Raw genomic sequence first — 20349 nt, forward strand, 5'->3', positions numbered from 1 at the left:
GAATACACTAGAAGGTGTCTTCAGCCATTTCATTTAGCTGCATTATTTGCTTATGAGTTCAGGGTAATGACTGAGGGAAATAAAGGAAACCTCCGAAAGCTGTCCTGAAATTATCAGTAGATTTAGTGCTCCCTTTCATTCAGTGTGACTCCCTGGTAATTGTAGCTTTTAACTGTACTATTTCACAAAGTCAGAACCAGCCAGCAAGTCCTTTGGATGGTTTCACAGGAAAAAGCCACACTTTGAAAACAGAGCTCCAATTTAAAGACAAATATCACTGTCCAACAGACTTTGGATGGTAAGACTGCCTAGTTTAGGAAGTTTCCACAGGCCACCCTCCTGGCTAGTTCTAAGAGTTTTAAGTCAAGAACATGACATTTAAAATAGGAGGTATACTGATATTCTCTAATTTTGGTCAAATCTTTAACGCATTTTGCATTAAAATGCTGCCACAAAGTGACTTGGCTCAGTGCCCAAAGTAACATTTTTTACACTGCTCTCTTAACTCACTGCCAAAAGGAGGCATTTCCCTCAGACAACTCTGTTAATGAAAACTGTCCTTTCAACACCCCTGATTTTGTCATCTCAATTGTGTGGCTTGCAAGATTTCTCTTCTCAGCAATGTATTACTTAACAATATGCTCATGCCTTAACAATAACACTGAAATCTTTCCCTTTCATTGAAAAGAACACCCTGAATATAAGAGAGCTCGCCTTTGGTTTTGACAAAAAAAATTATTTAAAAATTGCAACCAAAAATCCCCAAACGAAAACTCCTCACACTCAGCACTGAGACAATAATGAAAATCTGTTCTTCCTCCCACAGCTGGTTAAAACTACTATCTCTCTTCCACCCAGCAAAGTTCAGGCTGGGAAGGCTGCGGCAAGGCTGCTTGAGATCTTGCAACCCTCTCTGCCCTGCTGCACAGCTGTGTGGCTGAAAATGCCTCACTTCAGGTGGGAACATTTCCTGAGAGCCCCACCATGTGAATATTATAAAAGTTGTTTGAATAAGAGCTGTTATCTACAGTTTTTCCACAACGAAGAAGCATTTGGCCTTAGCCTGATGGCAAATATTTCCGAATCAACTGAAAGAAATATCAGATGACATCTGTAGCCTCTGCCTCCCTGGAGGAATGAGATATAGTACAATTCAGGTGCACTGTGAGGAAGTCATCACTTCTCCTGACATCTGGATAAAAAGACAACTCTGTTTACCAGAGCAACCAAGTGCACCGTGCACACAAAGAGAGTTTGTCAGCCTGTCTGGAGGAGAAAAAGCATTGCTGTGCTCATATTCAATCAAACTGGAGGCTTGAAAGCCACAGGAGGATGGTGGCTGGAGGCTGAGCATCTGTCTCACACATAATCTGAACACCATGGAAAAAAGGAAAAAAAAGGGGGGGCGGGGGGGAGAGAAGAAGAAAAGTGGAACAGAAACATCCCTTTGACTTGAAAACTCTATCAGAAACAGAGACTGCTACAAGCATTTCCTCCCAACCCATCCTGTTACTATCACACACTCCCATTGTGCCTTTTTCGACATCTGCAGAATCAAACACAGCTATTCCATTCCACCCTTTGGTGGCCAAGCTTTCCAAAGCTCAGAGCTGCTCACAATGTACACTAAGAGTGGTGAGAATGAATCCAAGACACATCCACAGGGCCTCCCCTGAACTCACCAGAGCTTTTTGTGAATTCTCTGCCAGTCTTCCTGACAGGGACCCTGGAAATACCTTCTATGAGGTATTATTGATGAATGGAAAACATTTGGGGTTTTTCAAAACAAGCCAACTGATTTAAGGGCTACCTACCATACAAGACAGGTCATGGCTGCTGACAAGAATTTAAAAAAATAACTCCCAGAACATGCTCAGATCATTATTGGATAAGATTCTGGTTTACATTTAATATAAGATACCACAGCAAATAATAGAAATTAAGCACAGTGATGAATAAATTTTCCTTCCTGTCATCCCATTGAATCTCACTGAAGTGTGAATTGAGAACATTTCATATGCTTAAACCATTGAAAGAGACCAAGAATGATTTGGGATAAGTTAGGAAATATAAAATTTAGATTTTTTTTTAATCCCATAAAAAAATTAATACAGATAAGGTATAGATTACATTAAGTCCCACAAATTTTAGAAAGGTGCTGCATACATAACAAGATCATATCAAGTTAAGTGACACAGACTGCCCAGTGAGGTGTAAATTACCCTTCAGCCCTTACCACCCACAGAATTAACTCCTTTTTCCATGAAAATAAAGTCAGCATTGCAAGAAATCTTATTTTGCCACAAGTGACTGAAGGAAAGCAAGATGATGTAACCAAGGGAATCATTTGCATATTACAGTGCTGCTCCACCTCAACCTACTCACCACATTTCATCACTTCCATTCCAAATCCACAGTCTAGAAAAGCAAAACTAAATAGCATCACTATTTCTGTTCTTACATTAGGGAAAAAAACCACCAAAAGTGCAATAAAAATCAAAATATGGATCAGTTTTCCATTATATTTCCTAGGGTGTCAGGGTGCACTCACTTTTCCTATTAATTTATGCTTTTCTGTTTCTCTCCTCAGTTACATCCTAACACTTTGTTGGATGCAATTTACCAATCTAAAAAGTGGAATTTGCACAGCTGCAAGTCTTGGAATCCACAGAGGGGTCAGAAGAAAGTAAAAGCTCTCCAAATGGCCCAGAGCTGAAAGAAAAAAGGAATTCTTGAGTGGTCCATTTACTGCTTTTGTGATCTTTTCAAAATCAAAAGCAAAGTGAGAGAACCAAAGCTGTCATTTCCTCTCCCTGCTTTTCATTTTATGTATTCCTTTCCTTGTCACCCTCCATCTGAAAAAAGAAGGCAACCTCCCACCATCCAAAAAAAAAAAAAAAAAAAAAAAAAAAGGCAAAAACATTTGCTCAAACATTTAAGCCTTTTTCTATCAAGATCTTAACAAAACTACCTTTGCTGTGAAAATTAAGAGAATGGAGTACTGCTCTTGTTGTCAAGTTGGTTATCAACATTCAGCCCTTGTCTAGCCCAATTCTACATAACGAGCAGAATTCAACAACATTTTAAAATGTCATTTAAATTATTTATAATACACACATTTACGATCCCAAGTATCAGCATATTTAGTTTTCTGGATATCACACATACAAACAGATCTCTTGGAATCTTTCTGGCACTATTATGATTATTCTCAAACAATAAGGCCAAGTCACATCTCCCTTCACTCCCTACACTCTCAGCACCACGTAGAAAGGCTATCATCCCTTGGTTCACTTTTAGAAGGATATCATTTTCAATTCTGTGAGCTAAACTTGCACTTCAAAAGACCACAGAAAAAACTCAGTCCATGGTTTTTGAATACTTACCAGGCCACACAAAAATTAATCTTTCTTTTTATACCACCACATTCACTCCTATCTTCCTTTTTTTTTGTTTTCTGATACTTCTTCATTTAAAACGACTGCTTATAGACACCTTCACGCTCAGAGTTCTTTCTGCAGCTTGCTTGAAGACAAGCTCAGGTTCATCACAGAGATCAAATCCACCTGAGAAGACAAAAAAAACTTCAGACAGCCATCAGCTGGTTTGGTTTTCTTTAAATTTGTTTTGGCAGCATGAGTCCATGTGTCAGCAATCTCAGTTAATTATCTTGTTCCAGCAGTTATCCTGATTGTCCCATACCCACCTAAGGCTAAAATGTCTGTGGAGAAGTGAAGAGTTGATTGTGATCTGCAATGGCAGAAAACTTTGAATGAAGGGACTGAATTCCTATTGCAAGCAAATTTTCCCCTTCTAGTGCTTTCTACTGCCCAGTGATATCCAGCTTTATTGCCTTTCCTAGGAAGGTTTTGTTGGAGGATCCATTTTGCTGAGGGGGTTTATTGCTATAAAGTTGGGGAGTTCAGCCCTCTCTCATACACATCTGATAAGAGTAAGTTTATAAGAGTAGTACCCATTTCTATGTTTTGTTAATTCTTAATCAATAGAAACATTTATAGGAAAATGCAAGATTTGGGCTTTCCATATCAAAATGTCCAATTGTAGAAAGACAAGAAAACTACTCCCATTTTTTTTTATTTTTTTTTAGGAACAAAGAAATACTCCTATTAGCCACAGGAAAATTTAGATGCTTCTTCTAGTACTCAACTAGCTCATGGGTAATAAGCAACTTTTAATTTTATATCTGAAAATTGAGGAAATGCAAGAAATGTTTGAGGCAAAATTATCTGAGTGTCTCAGATCTCAAAAATTTTCTGACTTTGACACCTGGACACTAAAGTGATTTGTTTTAAATGAGTCTGAGTTAATGAAAAAAAAAAACCAAAACTCTTTCTCTTATTCCTTTTAAAGGTATTATTTTCTTTGAATTGCATCATTTCATGTACCATTATCTCAAGAAACAGTAAATAACTTCCAGAAACCTTTTTATACATGTTCTTTTTTTTTTTTTTTTGACTCCTAATTGCCACTTTAAACTTATGCATCAATTTTTGCTTGAACATCCCTGCAAAAGAATAGGATATAGTTTGCACTTTTCAGGACTACTGCAGCAAATAGAGGAAGCTGATCTATTACATCTAATGATTTGTCAAGTGGGAGCACAGTTAGGGGAAAAAAGGAAGCTTTTATTCTGCTCTTAATGTAAGACAGAAGTGCTACAAGAATAGACATGAGATACTTTTCCTTGGATACTTCAGTAACAGTTAATTATCGAAACTTTAGAAATGTAAGCTGAATTGTTTAGGATAGTTCCCTTCTGAGGGGCTTTGAGTGACTCCAGAAAACTTGCGCTGTGGCTTGGATTGTGTAACTGCTTTTGTTGGTGTGTCTTCAGCAAATAATAGGAAGAGCTTCTAATAATAAGTAGCAATTAGAAGCAAAATGAATACTTTTGCTTTTATGGGTGTCACTGAAACACCATACTGAAGAGCATTTAATAATTAGTGTAAGTCATATAAATGACATCCTATTTCTTACAGAGATATTCAGTGGCAAAACTCTTTTTTTTTGCTGTAAGATGGCTGATGAATTCAAACTCCTTAAGTTGCCTTTTTTAAGTCTGTGTTCAAAACTGCCAAGTGCTTAACAAAGGGGACAACAAAGGCAGTTTTGCTACCCACAAGCCTTCCCCAAATTAAATTCTATGCAACTCCTATTGATTTCTAAAGGCATCATTAACCTGGGCTGAGGACTTGAGCTGTTCCACAGATGATTCTGCCTTCCCTCTGTGCTCCAGGCCAGCTGCAAACGGTGTGATTTCTGTCTGCCACTCATGGGGATTTGAAAGCTGAAGGGGGAACCAGCAAGCTGCCTATGAGCAGAGCACAGCTCTGTCTTCATGTGCAGCTCTGGAGCAGAAAGGGAGGGAGCAGCTTCATCTCATGGCAACAGCAGGTTCTCTTTACCTGGCTGCACCTCCTTGCCTGCTGGCACTGAATGTGGAACTCAGAGATATGACTTTGTGGTGGGCATGGCTGTGCTGGGTTAATGTTTGGATTCAGTGACCCTAAAATACTTCTCCAACTTAAATTATTCTATGATTCGATGAAGTCGTTCTTGCTTATGAAGCAAATTGGGCTGGAGTTATGATAAAATATGTAAACTGCTCTGTATGCTGGAAATCTACAATTCTACCTCTGGGGGTTTTTGCAGCAGTGAAGAGAAGCTCAGTTTCCTGTGCTACAAAGGAGGTTTTGTTGCTCTCACTCAGCTGAGTAAGAGTGGTGAGCACACCATGAGGTTCACATCCCAGACACTGAAGTACCACTGAATGAGTAAAGGAAAAAAAATCAGATGCTTCTTTAGTAATCAACTAGCTCATGGGTAATAAGCAACTATACAAATAAAAAGGTGATCTTTGGCTATGGAGTATTGTAGTCTGTTAGAACAATGAGGTTTTTAATATATTGAATTTCAGCTTTTTAGAGGTCAAATGAAGTGCTTCATTCTCAGGCAGAAGATTAAGGCTGCATATGAAAACCAATGTGATGCTGTTTTTAGGTTCCTTCTGAGTGTGGTTTTCAACGATTCTCAATCTCTGTTTCAGATAGAGACCTTATTTCAAGAAGGTTGGCTACAGGTAAGCACTCAGGAGCAAGCAGCTGCAGGTAAAAAATTCCTCCTTGCTGAAGGCACTCTCTCAGTGCCTCTTCAGTTGTAGATATCAATCGTAACAACTCTTTGGAAACAATTTTATTTTAGTTTTCAAACCAAGCTCATAGGAACTATAACACACATACAAAAAAAAAAATCCACTATTTGTTTTACCTACCATTTAAAAAGTGGCAGAAATTTTTCATAGAATGTGTCTGGGTGGAATGATGGTTGTTAATGGCATGGCTGCCTTGCCAGGCTGCTCAGATAAAAAACAGCATATGAGACAAGCCTCTGATGTGTGCTTAGACAGAGTTCCAGCTCAGCATATACAGAATGTATATGTATTATTTCTTGAGAGAAAGAACATTTTATGTTTTGAGAATTCCAGGCTGATACTGGGAAAGCACAAGCCAGCTCTTCTTCCATATTTGTCTTTCAATGCATCACCCAAAAAAAACCCAAAAAAACAACAGGGAAAAAAAAAAAACCAAAAAAAACCTGAATAGATCAAGTACATGACAGTAGGAATTGTATAGAAAACAAAAGGGCTCAAATCCAGGCTGTTAGTCCTATATCAAATTTTTCCATAAACTTCTTGGAGGACTTTTCAGAATGTCATGAAAAGAGAGCAGTCCCAGGAAGGTGCCATTTGGTACTCCAGAGCATTCTCCTTCTATTTGCAAGGAAATATCACAGGAACAGCCTGTTCTCATAGTGGGATGGGAACTAACCCTCTCCATAACATTTTCAGTGCCAAGCAGCAAGCCCCCCATCTGTCTGCCAGCAGGAGAAAGAGAAAACAAATGAGAAATGGAAAGGAGAAACAACCAGAATTTGGGCATAGGAGAGAAACATCTGGTAAAGGGACACTAAAAAAGAGGTTCTGAGATAATCAGACGAAGAATCATAAAGCAGGTGGAAGAACATAACCATGTTCCCAAAAAAAGAGAAAGAGAGGGAGGAAAAAAACAGGTGGTGGCCATAAAAATAAAGGACATTTTTAGAAAGAAAGGAAGAGAAACATAAAGCCAGATGTAGTGTAGGTATTTACCTGTGTTAATAACAAGAGATTTGATGAACAGAATGGCTGAATAACAGTGGGTTCTGATTGCTGCAATACATGGGCTGCAATACATGGGCATACAATCATTTGGCTTGGTCTTAGTTTTTTAGCTTTTGAAATCCATGTCATTAAAATAAAACAAAATGAGGATCATTCTGGGAAAGCTATTTTTCACATTTGCACAGGAATTGTGAGGCGGGGTGGGGATAAAATCAGCCACTTACATTACAACTTCCTGAGTTTTTTGATTCCTCCAATAGAAACAGAAGAACATTCTTGTGTGCCTGGATAAAAAATGTGGTTAAAATTTATTTTAAAAATATATTTTAAAAATATGAAGAGAATAAAATGGAATTAAGTACAAAATCCCAAATCTTCCTGGAGATGCACACAAGTAGATGCAACAGATGGAATGATCCAGCAAGATGATTCAGTAATAAAATTGCTGGGATTGACTGTTAGTCCTGAACGCTTCAGATATAGAAATTGGGCTTCTCAGAATTACCTTTAAAATACTCATACATGAAAAATGCAAATAACATCTGATTTTTTTTTTTTTGTTTTGTTTTGAGATAGCTACACTTGGAGCACCTAGATATCATTCTTTGGAGCATTTTCTCTAATTTTTAACCTTTTGTTTTGTTTTTTTTTAAGTGTAACCAATGTAAGGCTTTGTTTCTGTATCTAAATTTTTGTTTCACTAAACCCAGAACAAGACAGCACAATAATTCATTGTTACTTCATGCCTGCTGCCATGAGAATGATTAAACAAATGCTTTCCCAAGGCATTGCAAAGGAAAACATCACTCAGCTGATGCAGGTTTCCATTGCTGGTACCCAAATGCAACAGGTAACAGCCATGAATTCAGATTATCCTGCAGCATATTCCTGTAATACTTTTTATTCTGGGTTTGTAATTTTCTGACTCTGTCAGCATTTGTGGAAAATGCTTATCTTAGCTACTACAACATTGTTGTTTTGTTTTTATATTTTACCAGAATTCTAAACTCTTAATAAAACTCCAAGGTTCAATGACAGCTCCCAGTACTTTTTAGCATTTTATCACAGCTGCTCATTATAATATTAAAAGTGCTCCCAATTCGTGGCCAGTCTTGAACAAGCAGAAATGTGTCAAGTGTTTAGAAAAAGAGAAGGAAAAAAATAGACACAGATTTTCTTCTACACTTTGATCTTTCCTGTTCTGTTGTCTCATGCAAATTATTTTACCTCTTAGTGATGCTTTCCTGGTGGTGTATCAGAGATAATTCACAGAAGAAAATATACCTGCCTCAAAATACAGCAGGAGCATTTCTAAAAAGATTTCTAGATATGTATAGCCTTTGATGTTTATTAGTCTCACTGCATACTTAAAATTCAAATCAAGGCATCAGAAAACCCTGGAGACAAATGCATAATTCATATTTTCTATTTACTATACTTGTTCTATGTATTATATCAGCTTTTATTGATTTCTGTTCATGGAATATTCACAAAATAATAAAATTCTCAATATTATTAATGTCTTCAGAGCTGACTTCAAAAAAGATGACACTAATGTCATTATTTATTTACCTTAACTAGTGCTATATTGGCCATTTTTTTGATTAGTAAATTACCAGAGGTTGTGGGATTTGGTGAAACACACATCAGCATATTTGTCCAATTATTTTAAGGATGTCATTTCTTTCTTACTGTACAACTGCATCATATATCAATAGGGGATGGATCTTTCCCATTCATTTCTGATTGAAGAAATTATTTTAATGCTTGCTGCAAAGGAAACTCTTGGTATTTTAGATTTGTCTGTTTTCCTCAGCTGTCACTGTCACAGTTTGGTGTGGCACTTTCCACTGAGATGTTTCCACAGCTGATGACAAAAATATTTTACAAAAAAGTGCTGTCAGCATGACTGAATCAGGTACTCTGAGATCAGCTGCACCTCAAAGATGGTACACTTTGTGTAGGGGCTGCTGTAGGAAAATGAAATTGCAGATGGCTTGAAAGGGAGTAAAAAGGGGGCCTAAAAAGGAGGTAAAATTTCAGACAGTGTTCTGAAAGTCCGCTCTGGAAAAAAAAAAATTAAATCCATGTATAAACCTGGGAATAAGAAAAAGCCTTCAAGCCTTACCTATAGGACATCAGCAAAATCTATTTTGTGGTTCAAATCCAGCTTTACAGGGCCCAGCTTAAAAGTATTGACTTATTGATTATCTATCATAATCTATTGATTATGACTTCTCTATTATATATGTTTACACACTATAATAAGAAAATTTTACTCATTATGAAGTAACAATTAATCAGAGGGACAGGAGACTTAATAAAAAGATAGCATTTTATGAGGGCTGATAAAATTACAATTGTTGTCAACCAAAATCTTCCTGCTTTTCCATTTGAAAAAACCTGAGAAGTAATTTTCAGACAAAATTTAGAATCTGAGTTTCTGAAATATACCTAGACTACAAATAGGATCAGAATTTGAGTTTCTTATGCACCTATTCTGTGGTGAGAAGTACCTCTGGCCTTGATTTTTGGAGTATTACAATGCTTTTTCTAATTCACATAAGAAGGTGAAGAAAACTAAGATACACAAGCTGAAGGACAAAGACTTGCAGCTGAATCTTGTAAAATTAAAAGAAAAAATCAAAATAAAATAAAAATAATCTAAGAATGCACTGCTTCTCAACCATTCTAAGAGCATTAAATATTGTGTAAATTATGCTTAAACCAGCATTTGCTGAAAGAACATTAGTCCGGGTAAGAACAGTTACTTCTTTCACATTAATTATTGGATTATACGATCATTACTGCTGACCACTTCCCTATTTTTTGTTTACAGAGCATCTAAAAATTGAGGAAAGCCCTGAAGCATAATATTTTCCTATTATAAAAAACACAGAAAATGGTAATTTTTTCATGTTAATGTGCCTATATATGGAGGGGAGGAGGTAGAGAGAAACAGACCCTGTGTTTTCAATGTTTTGAAATTCAGGGAAGACATTTTTGCAATAAGTTAGCCCACAGAATGCACAATGTGAAACAAAAAGATGATTATAGAACCTATTTTTCTGTGGTATCACTTTCTGAAAGATAACAGCCTATTGGAGACAGGATTTAAACTTCGTTAAGTCACAGCTTCTGGAATGAGGATAAAATGGAAGATAAAATGTAGCAAGATTTTCATATGATTTCAGCAATCCACAAAAAGCCCAGAGTTTCCTGTAACATCACTTCTCACTAATGGTCACAGCAAGACCTTGCTTGGACAGGGATATCTCAGATACAGCGAAGACAATAAAAATGCAGCAAACTGCAGTGCATAATTCCTCAGGTCTTTTGGTAGCTCTGCCAGGGAGTCTCAGCATTCATCACACACTAAAAGAAAATTTTAGGGAGCATCTAAGGGAAAAAAAAAACTCTTCGAATTGAATTTTTATACATCACTTTGACCTCATAACCTGGTTTATAGCTACCAGTTCTTTAAAGATGAGACCACGTGTCAGAGTAATTGGCAAGTTTAGCATTTTCTGTTCAGAGGGACAAATGCACAATGAAGAGTAGGGACACTTCTAAAAGAACTTTTAGAACTTCTAAAATAACAGTTTTACCATGCACACCAAAAACTGGTCTTGTTTTTGTAACTTCACTCATGCAAATACAGCCTGGAATGGTTTGCAGGGCTTGTGCAGCCTCAGAGGGTACTGAGGAAAGGCATGAGGATGTTCCTTGTCTCATAACCACCCCTCATTACTCAACGTTTACTTCTAGGCTTAGTTACCAGCTGCAAGCCATTCTCATCAATTCCCATGCAAGCAACTGCAGGATTTTAGAAGGCTTTAATTTTATAAAATTGCCCATTTTAAAAGAGCACTTTCAATGGGCAAGGCTAAAATGGCAGTGTCTGTATTGACAAATTCAGTCAGAAAAAAAAAAGAAAAGCCTCATTTTAAATCTTATTTATCACACTCAAGCTGCCAAGTATGGCTGTGCAAAATCTGTCAGTTTTTAAGTGCTACTTACTGCATATTCAAAGCCTCTTCAAAGAATGTTTCCTTGAGTTACATCACAAGAAGCCACCCACAGCTTCCTACGTCCTACCTACACCTCCAAACAATTCAGGGAGCAGGGTGACAGAGCAGCATTAACCTATCACATCTGAAGGGTTATGTAGGGGTTTCTTTGATTGGGAGTTTTTTAAAGACAAAAATAGAACAAAAACCCCCTTGCCTATTTCAACATTATGTTTCCTAATATCTAAATGCTCTTTTGGAGACTATTCCCACCAGTAATGAGTGCTGGCTGCTAGGGGCCCTTTAGGTAAAGATTTCTGCAGGAAGCCTTGTTAAGCAAAAATGTAAGAAATAAGAACCTCACCCACCAGAACTCCATGTTGTGAATATTTGTACAGCAAAATTCCAGCAAGGATTCCATTCTGCCACTTCAACTCCACAGAGCAACACTTGGCTCAGGATGAACAGCTCATTTTAGATGGAGGGATTTAGTTCAGGCAGGGAAGGATTACTCACCATGAGTTAAAATGGCAGAATTTGACAGCCTTTGCAACACCAACACATCATTTTAAAACAGCTGGGAAATGGGTATTAAAAAAAAAAAAAGGTTATGAAGGAGGACCAAATGCTGTCTTAATTGAAGCAGGAATTCTGTTTTTAATTCATCTAATTGTGTTAAACTGCTAATAGGCTAATTTGTAGAGCTCAGTGCATTCAAGAAGCTGGTATTTAATTAACAAAATCACGTTTCACACAATGCCAGACAAGGGGTCAATCCTTGAATGAGGAGCTCCCTTGAGAGGAAAAGGCACAATTAATGCTGCAGAAACTTCTCATTCATTCTTCTGCTGCTAAATATCACTGATTGGGAAGGACACCATTGTTTCTTAGTTAAATTGTTTTGGGCATAGATTTCTCTCTTTTCCTTGTCTCTGTATCTGATCCCTGCATCCTTTCCTCTAGTGGATTTTGACCTCTATCTGGTTTTATGCATCTGTGATTATATTTTTTATAAAGAGAGTATTAACCATGCAGACTTCTGCCATGGAGACAGGAGTTTCAATGATGCCATTTTAGTGTCCACCTAGAATTTCCAGCTTTGTGCCAGGAAAATGGCTTCTCCTGGCTTGAGAGGATTTTACACAACCTTAAAATTACTGGACAGACTTCAAGGGATTCCTTAAAAATGTTTCAAGCTACTATGCCAGTCAGCCACCATTCCTTAGCTTCAGGATAAAACCTTGTAAATGTTCATTACCTCAATTCAATTTTATTTGGAGGCATTGCTGGGCATGAATAAGGTAACAGAACCCAGTCCCTGTTAGGGCAGTATGCACACACCAAACTGAAGTAGTGAGAGGTTCTGGGAATATTGATGAACAAGGAGAAGAGATTATTTCAACACAAAGCATTTTAACAAGAAAAGAGAGACTGCTTGGTGAATACATGCAAAAGTCCTGGCAGGCATGATTATAGAGGTAGAACTCAGAATAATTTTCAGTCAGGGAAATTTCTTCCTTGCTCCTTAAGTTCAGGGCATTTTAAATCAAAGGTTACCATTGCTCAACTGAGGAGACATTCAGGAGAATATCTATAAATATTGATATTCTGATTTGTGAGGGTCTTTAAATTGATATTCTGATTTGTGAGGGTCTTTAATATTCTGATATTGTGAGGGTCTTTAAAAGGTAGTTTTTGTCAGTGGCAAGATGCTTTCACAATTAGAAAACTCTGCCTGGGGTTCTATTAACCACAACAGCCTTTCCTCAGCAGCCAGACTTCACAATTAGCACTAAGAGTTGCTTTTGGCTCAATACTTCCCATAACTAATGCTCTGCTTGTTATCCTCTAGTGCTTAAATTAAGGTTAGTGACCTTCTGTTATTTATTACATGACAGTTTTTTGGTGTTGACCTTAAAGAGAAGGTGTTTAAATGCATGTGAACATACATTCATAACACTTGAGGAAAAAAATTTATATTGCATAGAAAGACCACAGCTTTTTGTTTCTGGCATTTCTGGTTCTTACAGACTTTATTCTGTGGACAGTGTTAATGACTTATAAAGTGTAAGACTTTTCTATTTTAAAGAAAATGTCACATTACCACAACATATGTGGAATATATGACTCCTCCCTGCAATTCAATCTGTACACAGTACTTGAGCAAAAGATCGAGTACAGCATCTTTTGAAAGAAAAATAATTAAGAACCACTGGAAAACAATAGTGGGAGGGCAATGGCCAAAGTGTGGGCAGCCTTTGGTAATAATCGAAGAAAAAAAAGAAATTATATTTACATTCTATCAGCAAATTGGTTGATAAAAAATACTTATTCCTTGGACACAAACTCATTCCTTTTAGGCTTCAGCAATATGTTCTCTTTGCTCCACAGCTGAAATAACTGCTTTCAGAATTACTTCACAGGTCTGAAAACAACTCCCTGGAAAAATGTCACTTCTGTTCGCTTTTCCCTATTGTATTTGTGTGATTCACCATGAATGTTCAGCAGTCTTAGGCATAGAACTTTGGTTGCAGCAGTGCAATTACAGAAAAAAGCAATTTTACAGTGTACCTTGGGAGGAAAAAAATAACCTTTTATTAAGAATATGGGCATGATTTTTATTGGATACCTCTGTGATCTAACTGTAAGAAATATAAAAATCCTTTACCATTGTCTCTCACTTGTTATGTCAGAATTAACCAGTATAAATTAAATTTATTATGAGAATAATTTCTAGTGGAATTTTCAGTAGAACATTCACATGCCCAGAAATTATATCCTTCACACCTTTAATATATTTAAACAGAACAAATATCTGAATCAGCAGATAAACTCTACTCTTTTCTCTAGGTGAGCAATACCTTAAAGATAAAGATTCTTTAACATTTCATGTTGGACTGAGCCTTCTACATCTGTTCAACCCTCTAATTGCAAATACAAAAAGAACACAATCCTGAATTACACCTATAAAAGTTAGATTAATGATTTCAGTGCCTGCGTATGATCCCTGTTCAGGGCAGCACAGATTCACACTGCTTTTCTTGTGGCTTAATTAAAAGTGAAGAAATAGGTTCTTCCTGGAGACTATTAAAATCTTTCATACAATGTGATTTGTATAATAAATAATATAATTTATCATAATCCAAAGCTTCCCTTGAATGCAGTCACAGAAGCATTGGTAACAAAGTCTTACTACACTCTTGACCTGTGACATCACTCAGGGGCTGTTTCAAACTTAATTCGAAGACACTTTGTTATCTTCAAAGTGTTACTAAGCATCACTGCAAAGAAAAAAATATTAGAAAAGCAAGAAATGACATTCTCCCCATAGTGCAGATACACAGTCCTTTAAATAAGTCCACATTCTTGTAAGAGGGGAGGGAAGAGAGAGAGAAAATGCACAAACACTTTGTATTTACAGACAAAAAGCTCTACATGAAAATTTCTTGGAATGTTATTTTTGCCCAAATTCACCTTATTTATCCATTTTCTTTATGCACTTACACATGCAAAGGCTTTGTAATATTCTTGAGGTCCTTGGTGTTCTTACAGTTTTACAGCTAGTTAATTGTCTCTGCTAAATAATTAATAAAATATTTCCTTTGAGAGCGTGCCTGTGGTTCCTAAAAGCCTCTAGAGCCAGAGGTGAATGAAGCCCTTTATCACATAGGAGGGGAAAAAAAGCTCTTTATATTCATCAGATTTTAAGATTTTCATTTAAGACTTACTGAATACAAGTCCAGAACTAGTAAAAAACAAAGGAACCAAAGAATGTGTCCAATGGAAATTTACATCTGCTTCATTTTGAAGCATTTTAGAAGAAAACTTCATTGGAAAAGAGATATCAAAACAAACTGACAAGTAGGTAGACATTTCTTAGCCCTTGCATGGACTGGAATCATACTGGAGGTCACAGAAGGAAATTATCAGCTTTTTTCCCTTGTTATAATTTTCAGGACTTTGGTTATACCAATAACCTGAAACATCTCAACTTCTTTGTTTCAGAATAATACCTTGTGAGCAGGGAATGAAAATGCTCTCACTGCAATGATGCAGAACTTCTGAAAGTGTGAGGAATTCAGAATGGAATTGTACTTTTTAATCCTTATGTCTTCCATGAGATATAGGAGTTAGAGTACATTTAGTTGAATTACGGGTTTAAAATCTGTTTTCACTATTTCATGAAACCCTACTAATTAAGTGGCTGCTTTATCAGCAATCGGTAGTTTTGTGTCAAAAATGTTTCCCTCATAGTTAGAAATAATTTCTTTCACACATTCTTAGAAACCCTCCTATACCATCACTCTGAAGGATACCAGAAAGAAAAAATTCAGGGGATTTTTGTAGCAATTAGTGTTTTTACTAGGGAAAATAGGGATTGGAGTAATAAACAGGATCCCTTTATTCACCTGAAATGAGTATATTCTGCATCCCTGCACCACCTCACTGGAATATCTCTGAATATCTCAACAGCATAGTCTGTTCCAATTCTATAAGTTTTGTGTCACAAGAAAAAAAATACTTAGTTTCTTGATGCCTGCTACTGAATTGGGTTTTCACATCTGAGTTTTGATAGGCTCCAGATTTTTTTTCTTTGTTCCAACAGCACCAGAGAAATAAAGTCAGATTTATGCTTTACATATGTATTTATATATATATAGACTCCTAAAAGCCTTGATGCACAGCATTATTTAACATAATTTTAAGTAAATTTCAGGGTTTTTTCTTTCTTTAGATGTTAGAATATCCTAAGAAGGAAAAAGAGAAAAAAATTCATATACATAAGGAGAAATACCCAGGTAGGCAAACATTTTCCTATATTGTGATTAAATTCTAAGGGCCATTAAATGCTGAAAATTTAACTGAATCTCAGCAGAAAATTACAATTCAGATTATTACAGAAGCCATAAAATAACTGAACTCTGGGGCTGTTATAAACTCTCACATTTCAACTAACTGGCTGGCCTGTGGAAATTAATGCCAACAGACCCAGACTTCTGCCTTTGGTTTTCTCACACTGATTTATCTTCTAGTTTTTATTTTTGCTTTTAAGAAGGTTTAAATTTTATTTACACTGCAGCCTTTCAGCATTCTCTCAATATGTTCAATTTTTCCCCCAAAATATTAATAGATTAACACTCATTACAAAGTCAAAAAAAAACCCCAAAGCAAGCAAAGCCAAACCAAAGCAAAAAATAGAGAATGAAAGACCCTAAATGCCCTAAATGTGATGTATCAGTGTAACAAAGTTTCATATGAGTATAAAATTAGATAGTTTATTCATACATTGCCTTGGTGCATATACCACCAATTTGTCTGTAAAGATCTTCAGCATATTAAAGATTGTAGCTACTTCCTCACAAAGACCCATCTTCTATTCTAGACATGCTCAGTATAAAGAGATGAAACTCATGCTGAGAGCTTTTCTGCTTTGGTAGATTGGATGGAGACTAAGTATTTCAGCACAGAGAAACATAAAAATTTGGATTCTTAGGAAAACATTCCCTTTTACATCCATCTCTGAGTCCATAAAGTGTTCGCTCTCCTGCTTTTTAGGGAATTTAAAGTGTAGCAATTAAATCACTCTGAGAAAACTCCTCCATGCCCAAAGAGATGAGGATTTCAGATACCCTTTTACACAAATATTATACAAAATTTTGAGATTGGGCCTCTCACATATACAGATCACTTCTGTGCCTCATTAGACAACAGCAGAAAATAAAAGTATGACATTTGTAAATAAGGAATCATGATTCAGGGAAAAAAAGGTTGAATCTGGATACAAGAAGAAATAGAGTTGAAGAGGGTATAGAAACTTCTGTTCTTAGGTATTTATTAGTTGCAACCACAACTTCAGCACAAGTGACTGATGGCTGATGAGTGAATATTTGTGTGCTTTCAGCAAGCTTCATAGTTCATCAAAAGTGGGGTTTTTTTCCTTCTCTTCATTTCCTTTTCACAGAAACTCCATTGATGCTCTAATCAGGCATATTGGACATTTAAAAATTAGCATAAGTTTAGCACGTCACAATTATTCACTTCACTATCTCTACTCCCCCTCACATTACTAGGAACAGATCAGAACATCTATCAATTCCCTTTAACACAGGCCTCAGAAGTGATATTTTCACTACATAGTCCAGCTGTAAAAACAGCCTCGCAACACAATCCTTGCAGGCTCAGCAGCACTATGTCTGTTTTGTTTAATGGTACCTTTCAATACTCAATTAGAACTATATCAGATTTTCACTTGTCATTACTGTGAATCAAGGGGGTTCTCAATTGTTAGGTTCTTCAAAGAACAAAGTGCAAAGAGGTTTTTGTGCACTTATCTGAAAGTGTCAGGAATTAATGAACCCATAGTGAGACACATGTGTTACTGTGCTAAGTTCCTAGAGATGCAGACAACAAAATCTATCATATGCCTTGAAAGATAGTGGCAAACAATTTTTTGGGACAAAACCAGTGGTCCAACAATTAAAGTCTCTTGTCTGAAGGCCCAACTCTTGAGAATTGTGCCAGTTCCCTATTTTAGCCCCATAAGGACCAATATTTAGTTTAGGATATGGAATGTTCTAGCCAAGACTGGCACACTAGGGGAACTGCAAAGGAAGGGAAGGCTCTCATTAGTAAACAATTCTTTAATTCTTTTGCTTTTATTCTGGCCTTTGGAACATGCACTTTTCCACCAGAAATGGCATCTTCATCTTCCCTCTGCTGAAGCACTCATGAAAATTTACTTCCTCTGTCAATCTTGGGTGTTTTGGGACTAAGTAAAGATATTAGATGCGGTATAGAGAAACAGATAAAGCAATAGCTAGAATCTCACAGAAACCTCTTTTTTCCAAGAGAAGCAGCATGGCATCATGTAATTACATGTGAAATCTTCATACTGACCAAGAAAATTTGGATTCCACAGAAAATAGTGTCACACAGAGAAAATGAAATATCTTAATGCACCACCTAACCAGTGACAGTCACCCTTTTTTTTCCTTTTTACTCCTTATTGAGAAATCTTTCATTTTTTTGTTTTCTCCAAAACATTAATAATTATTCATATAGAATATTCAAGCAGAGAGAAAAGTCAGTGAACTTGAATATCCCACCGCAAGTCACTGCCCTTTGGTCTGTATTTATCAGGAACTGCATCACCTATAATTTTTAGGATTAACAACTGAAAGCTTTTAAGGCCTCTTATGAGAAGTGATTTAATGAACTGACTTTTTGGAGACATTCATGACAGAATGATGAGAAAGAAAACAGCTTAGAAATTTCTCAGTGAGCATGGGGCTTCCACATACTGGTACCACTGAAATCGACATAAGTACTGAAATGTACTTTGTTTTCACTCTTGAAAAGGTGAATGCCACCAGCAAAATTGTACACAAAAGATGCAAGCTACATGTAAAGGAAAAGTGATTAAATATGCAAAGAGGTGTTGACTCAGTTTTCCTGGAACACTCTTACAAAGAGTGAAAACCTGTTCTTTAGCAGTGTTTTACTGCTCTGTTCCTTCCTGGGAAGCTCTTCAGAGAATCCCCAAACAACCTTTTCTCTTTTCATAGTTTTTTTCTTGAGATTTTCCTTTACATTTGATGCTCAATCTTAAATTCCTCTCCAAAGTTTTTTGATATTCTTCTCTTCTACCTCCTGGAAAGTTTTAGCCTCTTCAAGTTTCTTTGCCTAAACTTCCCCCCTTTTAGAGGTACCAAATAGCTTCTTCGATTATCAAAAATTGCACTATCATGTATGTATTGCATAGAAAGTATAAAATTACACCTACCCACACTGCAGGGCTGAAGACAAAAAGGACAAGCAAGCAGCTGGCAATAGAGAGGCACAAACACTTCTCTAAGTAATAATTGTATCCATTTTCTCTCTGTTTTAAAGTAAGACACACACAAGAAACCAATATTGTAGTAAAATCTTCGTACTTGTTATTGCAGTAGGTTCTTAGGACTGTTATTTGAAAGTCAGCTGCTGAAATCTGGTACTGAGAGCTGTCATCTGCTGCCTGCCTACAAGATGCCAATAGATTTTCATTCCTATTGCCATGGAAACAAAGGTTGGCATGACTTGGAGGGGAAAAAAAAGAAAAAAAGTCTTTTAGACAGCCAGAGTTTTCAAACTTTGACCCAACCTGGAATTCACCTTTATTACCCATAAAGGTCACACTGAAAGGGTCAGGCAGGGATAGTGCCTGGCATTGTCCTTTCCTTGTGTGATCTCCCAGCTGTCAAAACAGATTAAGTCACAGATGCCTTCTCTCCCAAGTAGCTGCAATCAGGAGCGGGAAAGGAGGATAAAAATCTGGGATTTGTCTCACCTGGAAGCAGGACAGAGCTGCTCAATGTGCCATGTTTGGGAACCTGCAAAGGATTTGACAAGCATCACAGTCACTTCAGGCCCCATACTACACCCAGAAAACACACTAATCTGTAGGAGCTGCATTTCTCATTGAAGAAGAAAGCATTTCTGAACTATCAGCTAAAGAAGCTCTTTCAATGTCTGTTTAACAGAATAATCATGGAATAGCAGTCAAAATTTGCCCAGCTTTAAGGTGGAACAACCCCTGTCACAGATTTAGTAGCCATTCCCTGAGTCTGTATTTAAAGGTTCATGCAGGTGTTTAGTTATTTTTTATTACACCTGACAGTGGCCAACTAGAAATGGAGCTTTAAAAATTTGCAAGCTTCCTTTCATCCATTTTTTCTCCCTGACACTTTGTCTTCATTCATCACCAGGTGTCATTACCTGTGGAAGTCATCCCAACTCTTCCATTTTTCTCTCAAGCATCATTCACGGTTTTGAGCAATCATTTCACTTTTAAAATTAGCTCAAGGAAAACTAAAGTTTAATAAACAATTGGAACAAACTGTTGATCTCAGTTTAATCCGCTGGTGTACTTATGGTTTGTTTATTAAGGTTTTTTTAATGATGCCTTGCTATTGACTGCTTGAACCTTCTGTCTATTACAGCTCCTGTCTGATGCACATTTTTTCCCCCATTCCTTAACTTCTTTTTGTATGACCTTTTCTTTGCTTCTTTCTACTTGAAGAGCACCAGTGGGGACCTGCTGGTGTTTCTTCTTGATCAGTGAAGTGCCTCCTGTGCCATCCTTTAAATCACACTGTGTAAGCCAGAGACTTAAGCACCTTG

At 36.8% G+C, this 20349-nt stretch overlaps 1 long non-coding RNA gene across 1 annotated transcript; it reads right to left on the bottom strand.

Moving 5' to 3' along the window:
* Positions 1–1965: 1965 nt before the first annotated feature.
* On the bottom strand, positions 1966–19132 carry LOC119704944. Its single transcript, XR_005258104.1, has 4 exons — positions 18974–19132; positions 3387–3566; positions 2552–2712; positions 1966–2418 (listed from the first exon to the last, which is right to left on the bottom strand). It is a non-coding gene; the product is annotated as an uncharacterized LOC119704944 (long non-coding RNA).
* Positions 19133–20349: the final 1217 nt, after the last annotated feature.

Source organism: Motacilla alba, chromosome 1 (genome assembly GCF_015832195.1).
Source record: "Motacilla alba alba isolate MOTALB_02 chromosome 1, Motacilla_alba_V1.0_pri, whole genome shotgun sequence".
NCBI lineage: Eukaryota > Metazoa > Chordata > Aves > Passeriformes > Motacillidae > Motacilla > Motacilla alba.